We start from the raw sequence: 22,500 nt of genomic DNA, 5'->3' as shown, positions 1-22,500 counted from the left end.
CTGACGATGGAATTTACCGGTGACAAAGACCAAATGCAGATGATATAGAATGAAAGCAGCCACGATGAATAGGGATGAATAGGAGTGGCTGCAAAAATACCTCACTGTAGACGCTGCCTTGGAATGAGGGCGACTCAAGCACAAAATAAGAGACATTCAGGGAGGGACAGGTAACCTTCCAGTGTCATGCAGAAAAATATAAAGAAGAGAGAGAGAGAGAGAGAGAGAGAGAGAGAGAGAGAGAGAGAGAGAGAGAGAGAGAGAGAGAGAGAGAGAGAGAGAGAGAGAGAGAGAGAGAGAGAGAGAGAGAGAGAGAGAGATAATGACTGAAACACAACGAAAAAAAGAGCATGAAAGGAAAGTGAATAAAAAAAACAATACACTGAAAAGAAGAGAAAGAAAAAAAGAAAAAAAAAACAGAAGCTAGAAATTACAGTACCCCTTTCCCTACCCCCTCCTCCTTTCCCCCTCGCTCCTCCTCAGGCAGCAGCAACAAAGGTGAAGGAAATTACCCAAAGGTGGGGTGGCTGGGTTGGGTGGCGGGAATGAATGCAGGGAAGAATGAGGGAGAAGTTCAGGTAGAATACTAATAAAAGTGAGGCACGTTAATGGGAATGGGGGAGGAATGTTAATAAAAGGGCGGGAATGAGCAGAGATGAGCGATGGCAGAGAAGGCTTCGCTAAGTGTCATGAGGCTGGGGAAGTATTCTCATGAGGTCTATATAAATTAAATGAGTGTGTAAAACTACCATGCGTTCTATGTAAGTGTCATGAGATTGTAAGTATTGTGTGGTTAAGTATGAGGAGTCTCTGTAAGTACCATAGAGTTACGTAAGTGTCAGGAGGCTTTTCGTGTACCATAAGTGTGTTATATAATGAGACTGTGTAAGTACCATGAGACTATGTAAGTATCGTGTGACTGTACAAGTATCTAAAAAATGTTTGCAAAGGGACTATGTAAGCATGAAGTGAGTGTATAAGTATCTGAAGACTGTGTGCAAGTATCATGAGGCTGTGTGAATATAATGAGGCTGAGAATCATGAGATCGTTTAAGTATCATGGGGCCTTTGCACTTTACATATTAGACAAAGGCTAAGAGTGCAAAATATGGGAATACGTATTATGAAACACTGCAAGTATCATCAAGAGACAGAATACATAGGCATAATGAAGCTAAGTATTATGAGCCTGTATGATTATCAAGAGATTATCTAAGTACTGTAACCCTGTGTTAAGTATGATGAAGCTGAGTATCATGTCATTGTTTAAATATAATAAGGTTGTCTGCGTAAGCACCGTGACTCTTATTTGATTAATTATAATGAGGCTCTATACATATGGTGATCCTGTGAAAGCATCAGTGTGAATACCGTGAGTCTGTGTGAGTATTAAGAGACGGAGTGCGAGCATAGGTATTAATTAAAGCGAACAAAGCACAGCCGCACAACCGCCCACCACTCACACCCACGCCAGGCCGCGCACACCCACCACACACCAGCCGCTATTGTGCACTCGCCACCACCGCCTTTCCAAATTAAATTAAGTCTGCCTGTGGATGTGGAATGTTTGATATAAAAATAAATAAATAAATAAACGCTGACTGAACACAATTCACTATGGAGTACATTTTCTATTACAACTTTTATCTCAAAGCATAGACTGAAATGTTTTAGTGTAGCTGGTTGAGGACGATAACGGGGAAGTAAGAAATTACATTCTTCGCTGTCTTAAAGGAAACATCACCCGTTCTCAGAGCTTATCTTGTGTAAGTAACCTTTTCCTTGCTAAACAGTTTTTTCCATGATCAAATTAGACACTTATACTAAGTAATACAGTGTCTTAATAGTTTTGTATCTTGGAAAAAACACAATTTCTAGTTCTCTCTACTTTTATTTTCATCTACTCATTTATATTTATTATTATTAGTGTGAGTGTGTGTGTGTGTGTGTGTGTGTGTGTGTGTGTGTGTGTGTGTGTGTGTGTGTGTGTGTGTGTGTGTGTGTGTGTGTGTGTGTGTGTGTGTGTGTGTGTGTGTGTGTGTGGTCACAACTAATTTTATAGTGTCGTGAATGATAACAAAGGACGACCATAACACTAAGAGGCGGTAACAAGATGAACGCCACTTTGGACATCTTCCCACGCCATTACTAAGCATGACGCAGTGAACACAGACAGTGAGGGCAGCTGGAGGCAATGGCACGCCCTATCCTATACAGGGACTGGCTGGCGCGAGGCTCGAATCAGTGGGGTTGGTAAAAGCAGTATAAGGTAAGTGAGGCACAAATGCGGTGACCAGGCAAGAATGAGAGGCAAGGGGATGAGGAAGCCGAGCCGTGAATACAACATAATAAATATCCAATACACAAGATGGTGCGAACTCGACGAGCACATCCCCCACAACCCTTCTCCTCCCCCATAGTGTACAAGAAACAGGATGGGAGTAGATAAACACACACATCATAACAAAGCTCTTTCTACACTTTACTCAAAACACAGGATGGCTTAACTCAACGCACACATCCTCCAGAGCCGCGTCCCCTTCAATATACGCTCCTCCAAGCCTAATCTCCATTATGTCTAATGTAGAGGGTGGTATAAACTAAACAGCATTATCCTTCACACACACAGCCCCGTCTTTCTCAAATCTAACGCAGGATTTTCTTTCTATACATACACATCCTACACTACCTTGTCCCCATCATGACCAATACACAGAATGAGACTAAACAGACATATTTTCCACAACCCAGTCCCTTCTCGTGGAGAGAGAGAGAGAGAGAGAGAGAGAGAGAGAGAGAGAGAGAGAGAGAGAGAGAGAGAGAGAGATATATATATATATATATATATATATATATATATATATATATATATATATATATATATATATATATATATATATATATATATATATATATATATATATATATATATATATATATATATATATATATATATATATATATATATATATATATATATATATATATATATATATATAAAATCAATGTTCCAATTATTGATCTTGCATCCATATTTAGAATTAAACCCAGTATGGGACCCACGCCCCCCATCCCGTCTGCTACCCAGTGTAAAAATATACATATGAAAATTAATACAATCAAGTACTGTCCAGTCTAATTAAATGTAAGAAGGATCACCTTGAGTCACTAAGGGGTATATATTACAAGGTCTCGCGCTCTTGCTTCCCCCTCTCACCTCCCGTCGCACACGCCCCTGTAGAAGGAGTGTATCAAATGGTAACGAAGAGAAACGAGTACTATAAGTTTTCAGTATTGGCGCCTGATTGATGTCTGTAAGTGGGTGAAAGGTTAACAAGACAGATAAACGACAGGCAAGTAACGTTCTCCCAGTAAACAAGTACGTGATGTATGTTTGAGCAAGATCAATATGTATTAAAGAGCCAGGATGAAACTGGCTCACAAATAAGGACGGGAGGAACAGGCTTAGCAGACGAGCCGTATAGTAAACGCGGCCAAGACAGAAAAGTTTTTGAGAAGACTGGCTTCATTATATATAAAGATGAAATATAATATTAGCCATGCAGAATCTTAAGTAGACCACCTTATTTTCCAGCAGTCTCTTTAGATTCTTACACATTTCAAATAAACATGAACGAGTATAATATCAACACTAGAACACATAACATAGCGCTATTACCATTTTAACTCAATTAATTTTTTTTTAAATGCGTTATTTGGTTATTCCTTTTCTTTTAAATCGTGTCTTTATTTTCTTTATTCTACTCAGTATTACTAACACTTCGTGGACTAATTAAGTAAAAAGAAAAAGGCGGAGAGATAAACTGTATCTAACTATAATTTCCGTCGTGCTATAATAGAGAGAGAGAGAGAGAGAGAGAGAGAGAGAGAGAGAGAGAGAGAGAGAGAGAGAGAGAGAGAGAGAGAGAGAGAGAGAGAGAGAGAGAGAGAGAGAGAGAGAGAGAGAGAGAGAGAGAGAGAGAGAGCAAAAATAAATGAATACACAAAAAAAGAAGAGCATAAGAAAAAGAGAGGAAGGGAGGTGGAGGCAGAGGAAGGTGGCGAAGGTTGGGAGGTGGTGGATGTGATGTTGGGAGGTGGTGGCGGATGTTGGAAGGTGGCGAATATATGATGTTAGGAGGTGCCGGCGGATGAGATGCTGGGAGGTGGCGGACGTTGGGAGATGGAGGATGTTGTAACGTGGCGTGAGTTTGCTGTTTTTTTTTTTTTTTTGTCCACGTGGCCCGAGACGTGACTGTAAGGCGTTGGAAACTGTATACTTAACAAGATGCTGAAAACAGTAAACGGTATAGTGAAATATTATCATTAATTATCATCTATGACTTACGGTGTGGGTGGGTACAGAGGAAGGGAGAACGTACTGCATAGTCATGAAAATTTTTGTTTTTCTATTTTTATATCATTATCAAAAAAAAAAGATGCATAACCCATAAAATTTTATTCCTTGACCTATACTTGCCATAATTACTTTTTTTTTTTTTTTTTTACCCAGTCGAGGTTGAAAACTGATATAATTGAACAAACAGCTTAACTTTTGTAATTGCTGAGCTAAGTGAAGAAATATTACTACTTTTTAAGTGACGCTGAGTTTTACTGAGACTGCGCGCCATCACGGAGCAGGGCTGCCAACGTAACACAGATGTCTAGCTGAGATTCTCTGAACGGAGACAGCAATTTGTATCCCTCCGTTGAGCTTCTCCGATCATAATTTCACTGAACCCTACCCTATCGTTCTAATTTCTCTTCAGGATCCTCCAAACCGGAGGTGCCTCTGCCGTTTTGCCTCCGCTAAGTGATCGGACCTGATGACGTTTTATTCTGATTTTCCATGGAATGACTACTGCTTTCGCGCCTGGGACACATCATTGTGTGCTGAGCGCATAGCGGATAAGATAATGTCTGGCATGGAGACGTACGTACATACTAACACACTGCAGCTGTGACACGAAATATCCCAATGGCAAGTGTCAAGATGAAAGGATGAATGTGGTGGCTTCCCTTATTTATTATTTTATTTTTTTTTTATTTATTTATTTGTTTATTTATTATTTATTTATTTATTTGTTTATTTTATTTATTTGTTTTTTTTTATATTCATATGTTCTACCAATTACTGAAGTGGGTGCACGCGTCTTATGTCTTGTGATCTTCATGTTTAGATTGTAGTACATCAATTGGATTTTTTTTTTTTTTTAAGGCTTGACACTGAGTGTCAATAAAGCACAATATATTGTGCTTTATCAATTTATTTTAATGGATACATAAAATTTAATGCACATACTTAGTCGCACGTAACTCAAGATTGTAACTCAAGATTAAATATACTCATGTTTAACTGAAAATTGTTTTATATTATATATGATACCCTGTTTTATCATATTATTTTTATGATTACTTGAAATTAAAAGCTAAGGTCACTCAACATTTATATACTTACTTATTGACTGACTAACTGATTGACTGACTGACTGGCTAATTTAATCACTTACTTATATATCTACTTATTCACTTACTCGTTCACTTACATACTTACTTCCTGATTTATTTGTTCACTCACTTACTTATTCACTTACCACTAACTCGTACACTCACTCGCTCACTCATTTACTCACTCACACACTTCATCCACGTGTCCAGGTCCTCGAGGAAGCAATATTACACCTCTGGCCATGGACACAACACCATAACACGTTACTATAATGAACCTCCCTCCCTTGCCTCGCCTCGCCTTGCCTTGCCTTGCCTTGGTGCTTCACACGTGTGCACTTAATTATCCTCCCCCACACCAGTAAAGTGGCCGTGTGTGTGTGTGTGTGTGTGTGTGTGTGTGTGTGTGTGTGTGTGTGTGTGTGTGTGTGTGTGTGTGTGTGTGTGTGTGTGTGTGTGTGTGTGTGTGTGTGTGTGTGTGTGTGTGTGTGTGTGTGTGTGTGTGTGTGTACATAATGCATTAACATAACACACACACATCCTAAGGTTATGTTACGTACGCCACACACTTGATAATCATATGCACTGCCTTAGGACACGCTTGTACTCACTCACACACACACACACACACACACACACACACACACACACACACACACACACACACGACTGTTTTCATTACCTGTGGTCAGACAATGCCTCGCTGATTACAGGTGATGATTGTGAGGTTTCATATAGCGGAGGAGGAGGAGGAGGAGGAGGAAGAGGAAAACAACAACAACAACAACAACAACAACAGCAACAACAACAACAACAACAACAACAACAACAACAACAACATGATGATGATGATGATGGCGAAGAAGAAGAAGAAGAAGAAGAAGAAGAAGAAGAAGAAGAAGAAGAAGAGAGAGAGAGAGAGAGAGAGAGAGAGAGAGAGAGAGAGAGAGAGAGAGAGAGAGAGAGAGAGAGAGGAACCAACAGACAAGCGATGGACGGTGACAGGAGGTCCGTGGTAATGACAACCGTGACGTAAATAATACAAGAGATGATTAAGGAGATAAGGCCTCAAGACGGTGGTGTTTGTGAAGCCTGTGGAGACGTTTGGCGGGAGGACAAGACAGTGTGTGAATGTCTCGTGTCACTGAGGGAAGCGAGGCCCAGCATGAGTGGCAAGACGGAGTGGTCATTGCTATACAAGGAGAAGAGAAGAAGCATTGTGTGTACGAGTGTTAGCTATTCATCTCACGTAATGCAGCATAAAAGCTTTACTTACGCACACATATCCGAATATAGCATGCAGAGGAACGATAATATAAAGGGACATAAAAATAATAATACCACGAAAACACAAGTAAATCTCAGGTACAATCTCAGCCAATTAACAGTACACCTGTCCGGAATTTTCATGACTGAGAAAGGGTTGGGAGGAAGACCAGGATGAAAAGGAGAGAAAGAGAATGAAAGAGACAGTGAGAGAAGAGAACGACAATGAGAGGTCATTTTAAGTACACTTTTACCTCCCAATCCCTTCTCTGACCGTGTTATCAAGTTGTAAACAGCACTAGTAAAAAAAAATAAGAGGAATCGAAGCCTCTCCGCTAAACCCTAAGTGTCTTGAGCCCTCTAGCAATGGAGGATCACAATAGAGGCGTGAATCCCATAGGCCGGACAGGGAGGATCAGAGCCTAAGTGAGAGTGAGATTAGCGGTGGGGGGAGGGGAAAGGGATCCTCCTAAAGTGTTTTGAAACCTTAAAAGTGACAGGTGAGTGTGGCCGAGCCCTGCCTTCCCTCCTTTTACTCCCCCTGTACCGTGTCTTAATTATCAGCCCCCCGATAATTCCTGGGGTGGGGAGGAGGAGGAGGAGGAGGAGGAGGAGGAGGAGGAGGAGGAGGAGGAGGAGGAGGAGGAGTAGGAGGAGGAGGAAAATTCAAGAAAAAAATATAAAAGACAAAATGAAGACGAAAATTCAAACCTATGAAAGAGGATATCAAAACGAACAAGCGAGAGAGAGAGAGAGAGAGAGAGAGAGAGAGAGAGAGAGAGAGAGAGAGAGAGAGAGAGAGAGAGAGAGAGAGAGAGAGAGAGAGAGAGAGAGAGAGAGAGAATGTCAAATGAAACGGTAAAATTTATAGGAAAAAAATGAAGACAAAAACAAAAGCAGAGGGGAGTAACAACAGAGGAGAAGAAGAAAAGAGCGAGAAGAAAAGAAAAAAGAGCAAGAAGTATGTTGAGTGTTGAGGTGACATTCAGAACCCGAGTGGAGACAATAAAGGCTCCACCAGAGGATTAGAACCCCACTCGCGACACCCGGGGGACATCTGATCCCATTGTTGTGGCGGGATTATGACTTGATCGCCATATTTGTCGTGGTCAAGAGGCACAATAAACACACACACACACACACACACACACACACACACACACACACACACACACACACACACACACACACACACACACACACACACACACCATCATCATCATCCCCTTCAATCCTTTTCCACCCTTTCCCTCCCCCTCTTCCCGTCCTTGGCCAGTGAAAGAGTGAAGGGGACGTGAGAAAAAGGGGTGACAGGAAAATACATATTTACAAACAGGGTGTAAAATAAAGTAATACAAGATTCAGGGAGACAAGGTAGTGAAATTAAGGGAAACGAGAGATAACATAGATATACATAGAACGAAAAATGTAAAAAATAAAAGAGGAAGCAGGAAGATGCAACAAAATGAGACAAGGGAAAGATGAAATAGATACACAAAGAGATAAAAAAAAAAAAAAAGAATAATAAAGCAAGATGCAGACGAAAAATCCAGTAAAATTAAAGAAAACGGAAGATATAAAATAAATATATAAATACAGGAAATAATCAAAATGAAGTGCAAGGTTCAGAGAGAAAATAGAGCTTGATTAAGAAAAGGCAAAGCATACCTGAGATCGAAATAAAAATGAACAACGGACAAAAAAAAAAAACAATGGAGAGAATTAAAATGTGACAAAAAAAAGATATACGTATATAAACAATCAGAAGTAAAGCAAGATTTAAGGAGGAAAACATAATGAAACGAACAAACAAAATAAACGATAACGAGAAAAAAAAAGAAAGAAAAACGGTATAAGTACTTACACCAATGACATGAAGGAAAAGAAAATAACAGAAAAAAAAAAAGGAAGAGGAAGAATACATCCATAACCTACGAACAAAACAAACCATGGAAAGAAGTAAAATGTGATAAATAAAAAAGATATACGTGTAATCAGGAGTAATGCAAAAATTTAAAGAGAAAAAAAATAATAAAACGATCAAACAAAATGAACGATAACGACAAAAAAAAAAATGGTATCAATAACTACATCAATGACATGAAGAAAAAGAAAATAACTGAAAAAAAGAAAAGAAAGAAAACATCCTTAAACTACCACCCATCCCTCTAGGAAAGCACGTAAATAAAGAACAGAAAAAAAAACAAAGACAAAAAAAAATATATATATAGTGCTATTATCTCCTCTTACCTGTCGGACAATTAAAGCGGTGCCCCGTGTTACCTGTTGAATAATTAAGGTGTTCCCCAACCCTCTCCTCACCTCACCCGCCTTTATCTCTTCCATCGCCAAACCTTTAACGTTGCAATTCCCATCTCCGCAATTATTCAAGCCCAACACTACAACCTGCGGGACACTCAACAATTACGATTACAGGTGGGGCTTGCACTACAAAGACAGTACGCATAGGTCCCAAAAATTAATTGAGGGTATAGGTGAGGGTTAAAGTGCCCAGGTAAAAGAGGTGATTAGCACGAATGTGTCTTTAATGTTGCCGAAATAACCTTGTAGAGATAGTGAGGGGCGGAGAGAGTGAGTGGGAGTTAATGTGAGCAGCGCGTGGGAGGAAAGAAAGGAGCGAGACACGACGAGACGAGAAGTGAAGATAAAAAAAAAAAGAGGGAGAAGGAAAGAAAATCATAATGGCATGATGCAAGAACAATACACAGGAAATTACAAAAATGGGACGTAAAACATGAGAGGATACGAAGATGCGTTAATGACAATAATTATCGACAATACACAGAAGCAAGGAAAGAAGGGACATTAGGATGAAATCACATGCGTGCGAATAACAAAAAGGCCAAAAGGAAACACGACTTCTATTGAGATTGAAACACGCCGCCGAGAAAATTGTTTTGGATTGCATGCATAACTTACGTAAATCACTTGTGGAGGAGGAAGAGGAGGAGGAGGAGGAGGAGGAGGAGGAGGAGGAGGAGGAGCAGGAGGAGGAGGATTGTAAGCAGCAGACACAGAAAACTTGATGATAAAAGGGACGAAACACATTAGGGATTAGTGAAAAGGAAATGTGTGAAGGTAAAACAATGAAAGAAGAGGAGGAGGAGGAGGAGAAGAAAAACAGCAAAGGTAGAAAAGAGGTTCTGGTCCGAAGTTTATGGGCAGGTAAGCACATCAGATCCAAACAAAGAACTCACTGTGGTGTTGAATTTCCTTCCACTTCCATCTTTATCTCTCCTTCCCTTCCTTCCCTCCCCCTCCTCCTCCTCCTCCTCCTCCTCACCCCCAACTGCATTACACCATCTAAGCACCCCTTCCATACCACTCCCCTCTCCTCCCACCCACCCACACAAACACACCCACACACACACCTGCCATTCTCCACCCCATCCTCTTCTTCCACAGCATCAACAAAAGCCTCTCTCTCTCTCTCTCTCTCTCTCTCTCTCTCTCTCTCTCTCTCTCTCTCTCTCTCTCTCTCTCTCTCATCCGCCCACTCATTCCCTCTCATCTCCCTCCTACAATGTGAATAATGATAAACAACACAGACGCTTGCCGATTAGAACACGAGATTGCACTAGTGTGTGTGTGTGTGTGTGTGTGTGTGTGTGTGTGTGTGTGTGTGTGTGTGTGTGTGTGTGTGTGTGTGTGTGTGTGTGTGTGTGTGTGTGTGTGTGTGTGTGTGTGTGTGTGTGTGTGTGTGTGTGTGTGTGTGTGTGTGTGTGTGTGTGTGTGTGTGTGTGTGTGTGTGTGTGTGTGTGTGTGTGTGTGTGTGTGTGTGTGTGTGTGTGTGTGTGTGTGTGTGTGTGTGTGTGTGTGTGTGTGTGTGTGTGTGTGTGTGTGTGTGTGTGTGTGTGTGTGTGTGTGTGTGTGTGTGTGTGTGTGTGTGTGTGTGTGTGTGTGTGTGTGTGTGTGTGTGTGTGTGTGTGTGTGTGTGTGTGTGTGTGTGTGTGTGTGTGTGTGTGTGTGTGTGTGTGTGTGTGTGTGTGTGTGTGTGTGTGTGTGTGTGTGTGTGTGTGTGTGTGTGTGTGTGTGTGTGTGTGTGTGTGTGTGTGTGTGTGTGTGTGTGTGTGTGTGTGTGTGTGTGTGTGTGTGTGTGTGTGTGTGTGTGTGTGTGTGTGTGTGTGTGTGTGTGTGTGTGTGTGTGTGTGTGTGTGTGTGTGTGTGTGTGTGTGTGTGTGTGTGTGTGTGTGTGTGTGTGTGTGTGTGTGTGTGTGTGTGTGTGTGTGTGTGTGTGTGTGTGTGTGTGTGTGTGTGTGTGTGTGTGTGTGTGTGTGTGTGTGTGTGTGTGTGTGTGTGTGTGTGTGTGTGTGTGTGTGTGTGTGTGTGTGTGTGTGTGTGTGTGTGTGTGTGTGTGTGTGTGTGTGTGTGTGTGTGTGTGTGTGTGTGTGTGTGTGTGTGTGTGTGTGTGTGTGTGTGTGTGTGTGTGTGTGTGTGTGTGTGTGTGTGTGTGTGTGTGTGTGTGTGTGTGTGTGTGTGTGTGTGTGTGTGTGTGTGTGTGTGTGTGTGTGTGTGTGTGTGTGTGTGTGTGTGTGTGTGTGTGTGTGTGTGTGTGTGTGTGTGTGTGTGTGTGTGTGTGTGTGTGTGTGTGTGTGTGTGTGTGTGTGTGTGTGTGTGTGTGTGTGTGTGTGTGTGTGTGTGTGTGTGTGTGTGTGTGTGTGTGTGTGTGTGTGTGTGTGTGTGTGTGTGTGTGTGTGTGTGTGTGTGTGTGTGTGTGTGTGTGTGTGTGTGTGTGTGTGTGTGTGTGTGTGTGTGTGTGTGTGTGTGTGTGTGTGTGTGTGTGTGTGTGTGTGTGTGTGTGTGTGTGTGTGTGTGTGTGTGTGTGTGTGTGTGTGTGTGTGTGTGTGTGTGTGTGTGTGTGTGTGTGTGTGTGTGTGTGTGTGTGTGTGTGTGTGTGTGTGTGTGTGTGTGTGTGTGTGTGTGTGTGTGTGTGTGTGTGTGTGTGTGTGTGTGTGTGTGTGTGTGTGTGTGTGTGTGTGTGTGTGTGTGTGTGTGTGTGTGTGTGTGTGTGTGTGTGTGTGTGTGTGTGTGTGTGTGTGTGTGTGTGTGTGTGTGTGTGTGTGTGTGTGTGTGTGTGTGTGTGTGTGTGTGTGTGTGTGTGTGTGTGTGTGTGTGTGTGTGTGTGTGTGTGTGTGTGTGTGTGTGTGTGTGTGTGTGTGTGTGTGTGTGTGTGTGTGTGTGTGTGTGTGTGTGTGTGTGTGTGTGTGTGTGTGTGTGTGTGTGTGTGTGTGTGTGTGTGTGTGTGTGTGTGTGTGTGTGTGTGTGTGTGTGTGTGTGTGTGTGTGTGTGTGTGTGTGTGTGTGTGTGTGTGTGTGTGTGTGTGTGTGTGTGTGTGTGTGTGTGTGTGTGTGTGTGTGTGTGTGTGTGTGTGTGTGTGTGTGTGTGTGTGTGTGTGTGTGTGTGTGTAGTGCTCCTCTCGACAAGACACTGCCGCCCCCTAAAAACTGGTGACTGACAGATACACGACCAAGAGAGGAGGAGGAGGAGGAGGAGGAGGAGGAGGAGGAGGAGGAGGAGGAGGAGGAGGAGGAGGAGGAGGAGAAGAAGAAGAAGAAGAAGAAGAAGAAGAAGAAGAAGAAGAAGAAGAAGAAGAAGAAGAAGAAGAAGAAGAAGAAGAAGAAGAAGAAGAAGAAGAAGAAGATAACAATTCCAAGACAAAAAGGAAAAAAAATACAAATACGAAAAAATTGCAAAAAAAAAAAATAGTAGGTAAAAGAGAATGCACACCGAACGAATGGGAAAAATATGAAGACGAGGAAGAGGAGAGGAAGCGAAGAAAGAGGAGGATGCAGCGGTAATGGTTGCGGGCGAGCAGGTGTGAACAGGTTAATCAGAGGGCGATCACGACAGGGAGACGGACGACACACCTGGGCCGGCTTGTCAACACCTTTACTCCCCTCTCCTATTTCCTCCGCGCCCTCATTCCTCTCCCTTTCCCCGCCCCCACCTCTCCCCTTTCATGGCTCACCCTGCCATGACCTCTACTTAGCAGGGACATTAGAGACAGAGACAATATTGATGACGAAGAAGGGAAGAAGGAAAAAGAGGACAGTAAATGATTGGAGGAAGGGAAATAGGAAAAAAAAGATATATAAAAATGATTAACGGAAGAGAGAGAGAGAGAGAGAGAGAGAGAGAGAGAGAGAGAGAGAGAGAGAGAGAGAGAGAGAGAGAGAGAGAGAGAGAGAGAGAGAGAGAGAGAGAGAGAGAGAGAGAGACACTGACAAATAGAGGGAAGATAGACAGACAGACAGACAGACAGACAGACAGACAGACAGACAGACAGACAGACAGACAGGAACAGACAAGCAGAATGACAAGACCAAAAGAAGAAAAATAATGTATCTATTGAAAAAAATAAAATAAAAAAAAGAGAAAGAAAGGTTACGAATACACAAAAGAAAAAAAAAATAGACATCCGCTTTGGAAGAGGAAGAAAAGATGGTGGAGAACAAAGAGGAGAAAGGGGAAGGACGGGGAGAGTGGGAGACTGGTCCACTTATTAGCACATTCCTCCTACCTGGTTAGCCAGTGAGTCCCCTTAGGTGTCTAATTAATGCTGATGGCCCAGTGTCTGCCGCAGGCGCAGGACCCAGGTATTTTCGGCACCTCGGTGTGAAAAGGGTACAAGAGAGGGAGGGGAACAGGACGAGGTAGATAAGGGCGAGGCAGAGGAGGAAGTAGATAAGGACAAGGAAGAGAAGGAGTAGGCAGGTAAGGATAAAAAAAAGAATGAAAAGGTTGATAAAGACTTGGAAGAGGGCGAGATGAATATAAAAATGACGCAGAGAACGAGAGCGATGATGTTGATGATGGAGACGAAATGGAGGAAAAGAAAAGCTGGCGACTAAAAGAACAAGAAGACAAAAAGAATAAAAAAAGAGACAAAAGACATAAAGACACTGAGACAAGAAAAAAAAAAACCAAGACAAGAATGAAAGGATGAGCAAAAAAAAGTCAAGAAAAACAATGACGAAGACGAAGACAAGAGTAAGAATAATGAAATTTTGGATCAAACATAATATAAAAGCCGTTATTGCATAGTTTTAACGTCTTGAGGGAAAAATGAAAGAAAATTAAAGAATCAAATCAGTAATTATAAACATATACATAAGAAGCACCAACGAGAAAAAGGAAATCGTCATTAAATCAATTTGCATCGAACACACACACACACACACACACACACACACACACACACACACACACACACACACACACACACACACACAAAAGTAATAACTTGCAACAAAGCCACTACCAAAACATCCCTCCTCCTCCTCCTCCTCCTCCTCCTCCTCCTCCTCCTCCTCCTCCTCCTCTTCCTCGCTCACTCCACCCACAAACCCCAGCCACAAAATCCTGTAAACAAGAAAGGCTCAGATGGACTGGACAAAAGGGTTCTCGTGTCACCGTGGGAAGACAGAGGACAGGTGAGGCACGCAGCACAGGTAGCTACCGTCACGCTCCTGCTGCCGCCCGCTGAAGATGATGAAGAGGAAGGAGAGGAAGAGGAATGGGACTGGGTGACAAGTGGTGTATAGTTGCGTCAGGTGATGTGATGGAGGCAGTGACACGGAGGAATGAGGGAAAGAATGCAGAGTATTTAGGTTGGTTGTCAGGTTTGGAATGTAATGATGTATCGCAGGCAACACAGAAAGAGCATTCAAGGGAACAAGTTACACAAAGGAGGGAGAATGTTAAGACCTGACACATGCGAGTTTACGTAAATACGTGCCAACTTCTAACCATTCTTCGCATATAAACGAGGCTTTTATTTCCTTTCTTTCTTTCTTTCTTTTTTTTTTTTTTTTTTTAGAATATGCATATATCAAACGTGGGGAAGGCAGGGAAGGACAGCAAGGATTTTACAAAGGCAACACAGAACATAGTACACTGCACCTGTTCAAAAACACAAACAGATAGATAGATAGATAGATAGATAGATAGATAGATAGATAGATAGACAGATAGATACACTGATAGATAGACAGACAGATAGATAGATAGACTGATAGAGAGAGAGAGATAGATTTATAATAAGATAGACATAGATAGATAGATAGATAGATAGATAGATAGATAGATAGATAGATAGATAGATAGGGATACAGACAGACAGACAGACAGACACACAGATAGGCAGACAGACAGACAGACAGACAGACAGACAGACAGACAGACAGTCAGACAGACAGACAGACAGACAGACAGACAGACAGACAGACAGACAGACAGACAGAGAGACAGACAGACAGACAGAAAGACAGATATAGATATATATACAGATAGATATTTCAATGACCTCAGCTAGGAGCAATATAATACATCAGCTAAATAATGAAAGTTCCCTTTTCATAACCATAAATACAATCTAATAATATCATGAATTATTTTACATACAAGCTGGAGAGAGAGAGAGAGAGAGAGAGAGAGAGAGAGAGAGAGAGAGAGAGAGAGAGAGAGAGAGAGAGAGAGAGAACCCATTGGTAAAGTTAGAGCAGGAGGCAGAAAAGACGGGTGAAGGACGGTAACCAGGGAGGCCGGGAGGGAGGCAGGGTGAGGTGCCTTCCAATAGCAGTGATCGGTGTGGCGTGGGAGTGTTGCGGTCTGTGCCTATATAGTTATCATTCCGGGGCGGGAGGAGCAAGCTAATGGATCAGGTGGCCAAGCGGTGTGGTGGCTAACCGTCACTGCCTCGCCCTGGAGACTCGCCGCTGTCACCGCCAGGAACAGAAACCTTGACTGTGTGTGTGTGTGTGTGTGTGTGTGTGTGTGTGTGTGTGTGTGTGTTTACATAGTTATAGTACACAGAGGCTGAGATACACTCGTGAGATCCTGTCTGTGTATCTATATTTGTTCAGTCTTTCCTTCGCTTGATGTATATTCACTCTCCGCTCTCCGTGTGTGTGTGTGTGTGTGTGTGTGTGTGTGTGTGTGTGTGTGTGTGTGTGTGTGTGTGTGTGTGTGTGTGTGTGTGTGTGTGTGTGTGTGTGTGTGTGTGTGTGTGTGTGTGTGTGTGTGTGTGTGAATGTCCTCCTGAAGGTCCTCAACACTACAACTATTATGGTGGGCCTTGAATACAGCGCCGCTTCCAACGTGCAATGCAACAATAAAAAGTTATTATTTTTGCCTGCGCGTGTAATCCCAGAGATAAAAACAACCTTTTAATTCTGACCCGATATTAGAGGCTTAGGGAGGCTAGGACGGCCTGCCATGACCCCCTCCTATGTTACTGGTGGTGGTGGTGGTGGTGGTGGTGGTGGTGGTGGATATGGACGGGCTAATGGGAATGATGGTAGTTGGGGAAAGAGGGGAAGAGGAAGAGGCAACACAATTTTGGTTATATAGAAAAAAAAAGGAATTATTGATTTGTTAATGTCTTTCACACTATTAACGAAATTTTTAAGCCATACATCGGAAAGCCATAGTACAAAACCTTAATAAAAATAAAATACAAGACAGTAGGGAACGGATAGTCAATTCTTAACTTTTTTTATAATTTCCTTCTGTATGAAACTGCAACTGCATCTCTCTCTCTCTCTCTCTCTCTCTCTCTCTCTCTCTCTCTCTCTCTCTCTCTCTCTCTCTCTCTCTCTCTCTCTCTCACGAACCTTTCCCTCTCCAATTATAAAAACGTTTCGCAGCACAACCGGGCAGCGGCGTGTCACCCACAAACGTTTCACTCCCCCTCAGCTTGCTTGGGCCGCGACAGGTATTGTTTCCGAGGGTCAGAGGAACTCCGGCACCAACCTCGCCCTCCATGCAACCCGAAGCGAGTCCATTACTCCACCCTGAATTATTGGTGCCCCTTGAATAATTTGTCCCTTCGAGAGAGAGAGAGAGAGAGAGAGAGAGAGAGAGAGAGAGAGAGAGAGAGAGAGAGAGAGAGAGAGAGAGAGAGAGAGAGAGAGAGAGAGAGAGAGAGAGAGAGAGAGAGAGAGATTATCTTAACACCTATCGTATATAGCTGTTTTTTTTTTTTATTTACATTCATTTCATCTTAGTACAAATTACAAACACTCACTAGATCACCAGAATTTGTGACTTATTTTCAACCACAAACGTTTATGTAAAAAAAAAATAATAATGACAATAATAATAGCTACAAAACACCTACAGACACAAAAACTAGACAGATACAACAAAACCTATCTTTCCCACACCACCCACAACCCTTCCATCCATCCCTTCCTTCCTTCCCATCCTTCCCACTGCCCTATCAACGCACCCACCCACCTGCCCATCCACTGGTACCTTTGAAAAGCATACACACACATAAAAAAAAAAGTGAAAATGAAACCGGAAAATAAAAGAGAGAAAAGAGAGAGAGAAGGAATATATAGAAAAATGAACGAAACCCCAGAACTTGGGAGCCTGTCAACAACGGAGTGCTTTGTTCCTATTGGCTGGCTGGCTGAACATCCTTTTACGTGATTGGCTGGCTGTTGTAGTGAGGGGAGGAGGGGAGAAGGGAAGGAGAGAGGAGGTAGAAAGCGAGAGGAACGGGTAGTAGCAGGGTGGGTGGGTGGCTGAGAGAGAGAGAGAGAGAGAGAGAGAGAGAGAGAGAGAGAGAGAGAGAGAGAGAGAGAGAGAGAGAGAGAGAGAGAGAGAGAGAGAGAGAGAGAGAGAGAGAGAGAATCTGCAAGTTAAACATGAGGGTGGGACGGACGATAGACAGAAATAGACCGACAGACAGACAGACAGACAGAGACAGACAGACAGACAGACAGACAGACAGACAGACAGACAGACAGACAGACAGAAAAAGTGTGTGTGTGTGTGTGTGTGTGTGTGTGTGTGTGTGTGTGTGTGTGTGTGTGTGTGTGTGTGTGTGTGTGTGTGTGTGTGTGTGTGTGTGTGTGTGTGTGTGTGTGTGTGTGTGTGTGTGTGAGTGAAAAAAAATCACGAAAAATTGATAGTAGAGACAAAAAAGAAATAAAAAGAAAAGAGAAAAAGAAAGTAAAGAAAAAAATACACAGCACCGTTACAAAACAAGTGTCCTCCAATCCTCTCTCTCTCTCTCTCTCTCTCTCTCTCTCTCTCTCTCTCTCTCTCTCTCTCTCTCTCTCTCTCTCTCTCTCTCTCTCTCTCTCCTTTCCTTCCCTTTCTATCTCTTCCTTCCTTCTTTCTCTCCCTTCCTTCCCTTCATCCCGATCAGCCTCCATTCACCCCTTCGCTTCACCCCACGTCCTGTTTGCAATCTCCTCCTCCTCCTCCTCCTCCTCCTCCTCCCCTACAGTTGATACACAAGGTTTTATTTAAAGGCGACAATATTGGACTGACCTTCCACCTCTCCCCCAACGTGACCCTTCCCCCCCACACACTCTCTCTCTCTCTCTCTCTCTCTCTCTCTCTCTCTCTCTCTCTCTCTCTCTCTCTCTCTCTCTCTCTCTCTCTCTCTCTCTCTCTCTCTCTCTCTCTCTCTCTCTCTCTCTCTCTCTCTCTGTAACACAACCACTCTCCCCTACCATCTCCTCTCTTACCAATAAAACCAAACTCCTCCCTCTCTTGCATCTCCCCCCCCGTTCCTCTGTATCTACACAACGCCCCTCCCCCATCCTCCCTTTACCAAAAACTAGCCCACCCTTACACCCTCCCCTCCCTCACTTGTGACTCACCTTTTACTCCCTTACCTGTATAACGCCAGACGCTCGCCCCCTCACCCACCCTCACCCCCGCACCCCCGCACACCTCTCCTCCCCCAACACGAGGAGAGCATGGTATAATCGCCCGCATCGCCGCCCATTGATCACCTTTATGGCTCTTTGACACACTTTAACTGAAGCTTTTATTGCTGCGCCATTATAGCCGATCTCCTTTTGTTTATGAGTGGCTGGGCCGGTGCGGGGGAGGAGAGGTGGGAGTAATGGGAGAGGAAAGAGGAGTAACGTAAGAGAGAACGAGACAGAGAGAGTGAGAGAGGATGGTGGTGATATTGCTGATTCTTTTTCGTTTTTTTTTACTTTTTTATTCTTTTGGTGTGTGAAAGAAGTTAGACTAGGCCAATAAAGGAGCAATAATAAACAAAAAATGATAAGAAAGTACAGTAAATTTTCTCTCTCCCTCAAAAAAAGTACAATATAAAATAAAGTAAAAAGATATGTACGGTAACTGAATGGATTTTGGGAGAGGGAATAAGAATGAACGAAGAGAATGGAGAGAGAGAGAGAGAGAGAGAGAGAGAGAGAGAGAGAGAGAGAGAGAGAGAGAGAGAGAGAGAGAGAGAGAGAGAGAGAGAGAGAGAGAGAGAGAGAGGCCATAACCTACGATAACACTTTCAATGTATAACTCCTCCCCCTCTCTTCACCCATTCCCATTACTAACGCCTATCCCATACTATATAGAAATGGGAGCGGTGACTGCGTGGTACTTTCCCGCAGTTCATGCCCTCCATAACCCCTTCGCCCTTCCCGCTGACTGACGCACGCACTGTCATTTTTTTTTTTTTTTTTTCCTCTTTCCTTTATCCAATACTTTTCCTGCTGCCTATGGATTAGCTGGTTAGTTGGGTATGCAGGTAGTTAAGTTAGTAAGTCAGTTATTACTTAATTGCTTAGTTTGTCAGTTCGTTTGTTTATTCTTTCGTTCGTCCGCTCGTTATTTATGTATTTATTTATTTATTTAATTAGGTAGTTAGCTCGTCAATCTGTTAGTGAGTTAGTTAGTTAGTTTGTTAGTTAGTTAGTTTCAATCAGTCGGTCAGTCAGTCAATTAGTCAATCAGTGAGTCAATCAATCAGCTATAGTTAGTTAGTTAGGTAAATAGCAAGTTGAAGTCTACAAACAACCATAGAAGGAACCAGAAAAAGTGTTGCTATTTGGATAATTTATGTACTCGGATGTAATATTTTATAATCATCGGAAAATCATCTCTCTCTCTCTCTCTCTCTCTCTCTCTCTCTCTCTCTCTCTCTCTCTCTCTCTCTCTCTCTCTCTCTCTCTCTCTCTCTCTCTCTCTCTCTCTCTCTCTCTCTCTCTCTCTCTCTCAACCCCTGACCTCTCGCAGCCCACAACCCAATAACGTCTTCTAATCGCTCACTCACCTTTCCTCTCTCCCTTCCCAGCAGGCGACTGTACCCGCCTCATCCTCCTACGGTCCTACCTTGAACTTCCAAAAACTTTCCCTTCTTCCTTACCTGTGCTTCCTCTCTCCATTCTTTCTCTTCGTCTTCCTTCCTTCCCTCCTTCCTTCCTTCCTATGACTAACGCTCTTATCATCTTCTTCTTCTTCTTCTTCTTCTTCTTCTTCTTCTTCTTCTTCTTCTTCTTCTTCTTCTTCTTCTTCTTCTTCTTCTCCTCCTCCTCATCCTCCTCCTCTCTTTCTTTTGTCTCCCGGAAGGCGACTAGACGAAAGCGACAAAATTATATGTATTAAGGCAAAAGATAAAGTAGAGGAGGAGGAGGAGGAGGAGGAGGAGGAGGAGGAGGAGGAGGAGGAGGAGGAGGAGGAGGAGGAGGAGGAGGAGGAGGAGGAGGAGCTTGTATAAGATGAAGAACAGGAAGAGAATCAGTGTAAATTACTTATCGACAGGTAGATTAAAAGGAAGATGAACGGTATGGAGGAGGAAGAGAGAGAGAGAGAGAAGGTGGGGGAGGGGGGAGAGACCAAGAGCAGGAGTGAGAAGGCGGGCGGGCGAAAATTGGAAGATTAAAGTAGAGAGGAGAGAGGAGAGAGCGGGGGAGAGCAAACATACCAGCACAGAACGAGGATTAAACCGGCAACACCACCCATAGTGTATATAAAAGCAAAAAAGAAAAAGGGAAATAAAAAGGGAAAAAAAAATCTAGACACAGAACGAACGAAGCACAAGGAAGTAAATAAATGGAAGTCATTGCTTGAAGAGACAGAGGACAAGACAAGCGTGTACTGCATTACCTCCCTCGCTGGCTGGCTCACCCCCACGAGACCACAGGACCAAAACAACGACATCATCAAGGCCACAGCGAGGACATGAAACACTAACGAGCCGTGTCGCATCCTCTCCCCCTCTCCTTCTCTCCTCCACCCTTCTCCATCCTTCATCCCTCACTACCCGTCCCCATCTCCCTCATCATGTGAAATAAACCAAAGCACAAGACTGTTTTCTCCTTCCTTCTTTCTCGTTCTTTTTTTCTTTTTTTATTTATTTCTTCCTCCTTCAGCGTCGCCAGCAGTAGATATGGCGAGTATGTGAATAGATAGGGAGATTTTTAATGCATAGACAGATTGATGGGTAAATGGAGAGAGAGAGAGAGAGAGAGAGAGAGAGAGAGAGAGAGAGAGAGAGAGAGAGAGAGAGAGAGAGAGAGAGAGAGACAAACAAAGACAGACAGGCAGAGAGACAGACAAAGAAAGGGATTTAAGAAAACATAAAAAAATATACACTTGTAACAACAAAGTAGACAAACGCTAAATTAAAATACACCTACGTTAATAGCAATCCCAATACGTACAATATCCATACAAATATATGCACCCCTTTCATACATCTTTCATCAACCAACCTTTAAGTCTACCTTCATTATTACTTCCCACAGCCCTCCCTTGACCCTTCCCCCACACACTCCGCCAAGAACCTGTCCTGTCTATGAGATCCCACGGCAGTAGAACTACGGCTCCCTGTGTGTGTGTGTGTGTGTGTGTGTGTGTGTGTGTGTGTGTGTGTGTGTGTGTGTGTGTGTGTGTGTGTGTGTGTGTGTGTGTGTGTGTGTGTGTGTGTGTGTGTGTGTGTGTGTGTGTGTGTGTGTGTGTGTGTGTGTGTGTGTTGTAGAGATGGTCTAGAGAGATATTAAAGCGTTACCTACTTCTGTTTCTCCCTCTATCGCCTCTATCTCTTCCATCTCCCCTCCATCTTATTTCTATCTCAGCCAGCAGCCCGCCTGTTTTCTTCTCATTCTGCATTCCTTTCATCGCCGCAGTCGCTCCTCAGCTTTGTAATACAGTCCAGCTTCCCTCTGATTTCAATCCCTCTCTCCTTCTCCTCTTACTAATACTCATCTTTCTGCAATGCTACCTCCTCCTCCTCCTCCTCCTCCTCAAACGAAGCTATTAATATTTTATAGCCACTTCAGCAATCCTAATGGTGCGCCGCCCTTGACTGCCACTCTCTCACGCGGCTAAGTAAGGCAGGCAACCCCGGCTGTCGCATCGCTTTGCCTGTCACACACCCTGCCTTATAAGCTCGCCTCTTCCCCTTGTTGTGATTCCTCCTGGACTTCACGCGGCGATTTGTTCAACATTCGTAATCATCACCGGCACTGGAGGTTTTAAAGAACGCCTACCTAACTTCATATTCACACTCCCATGTCCTACGCCGCCAGCTTTCACCTCCCTCAGCCAGCCACTCACCTGTCCTTGATGGAAAGCCCTGTGAGGTGAGTGACTGAGTGAGGTGCTGTTTTTATACGAGGTGTCTGTCATTAGTTTCACACCTCTGCATCCTTCTTCTCTCCTCCTCGCTTGTCTCGTCACTCTCTAATCATGTTTCTCTTTTTCTTCCTTTCTTTCTTTCCCTACAGAATGTTAATTATAATGGTTGTCTGTCTAATCTCTCTCTCCGTCTGTCTGTCTGTTGTTGTGTCAGTAGGTCTCTCTCTCTCTCTCTCTCTCTCTCTCTCTCTCTCTCTCTCTCTCTCTCTCTCTCTCTCTCTCTCTCTCTCTCTCTGACTTTACTTTCTACGATTCCTTTACTTCATCGGCCCTTGTGTGGCTTTTCCATTCACAATATCTCTTGTTTATGTGTGTGTGTGTGTGTGTGTGTGTGTGTGTGTGTGTGTGTGTGTG

The sequence above is a fragment of the Scylla paramamosain genome, chromosome 3, assembly GCF_035594125.1.
Source record: "Scylla paramamosain isolate STU-SP2022 chromosome 3, ASM3559412v1, whole genome shotgun sequence".
In the NCBI taxonomy this organism is placed as follows: Eukaryota; Metazoa; Arthropoda; class Malacostraca; order Decapoda; family Portunidae; genus Scylla; species Scylla paramamosain.
Note: the sequence above shows the minus strand (reverse complement) of the source record.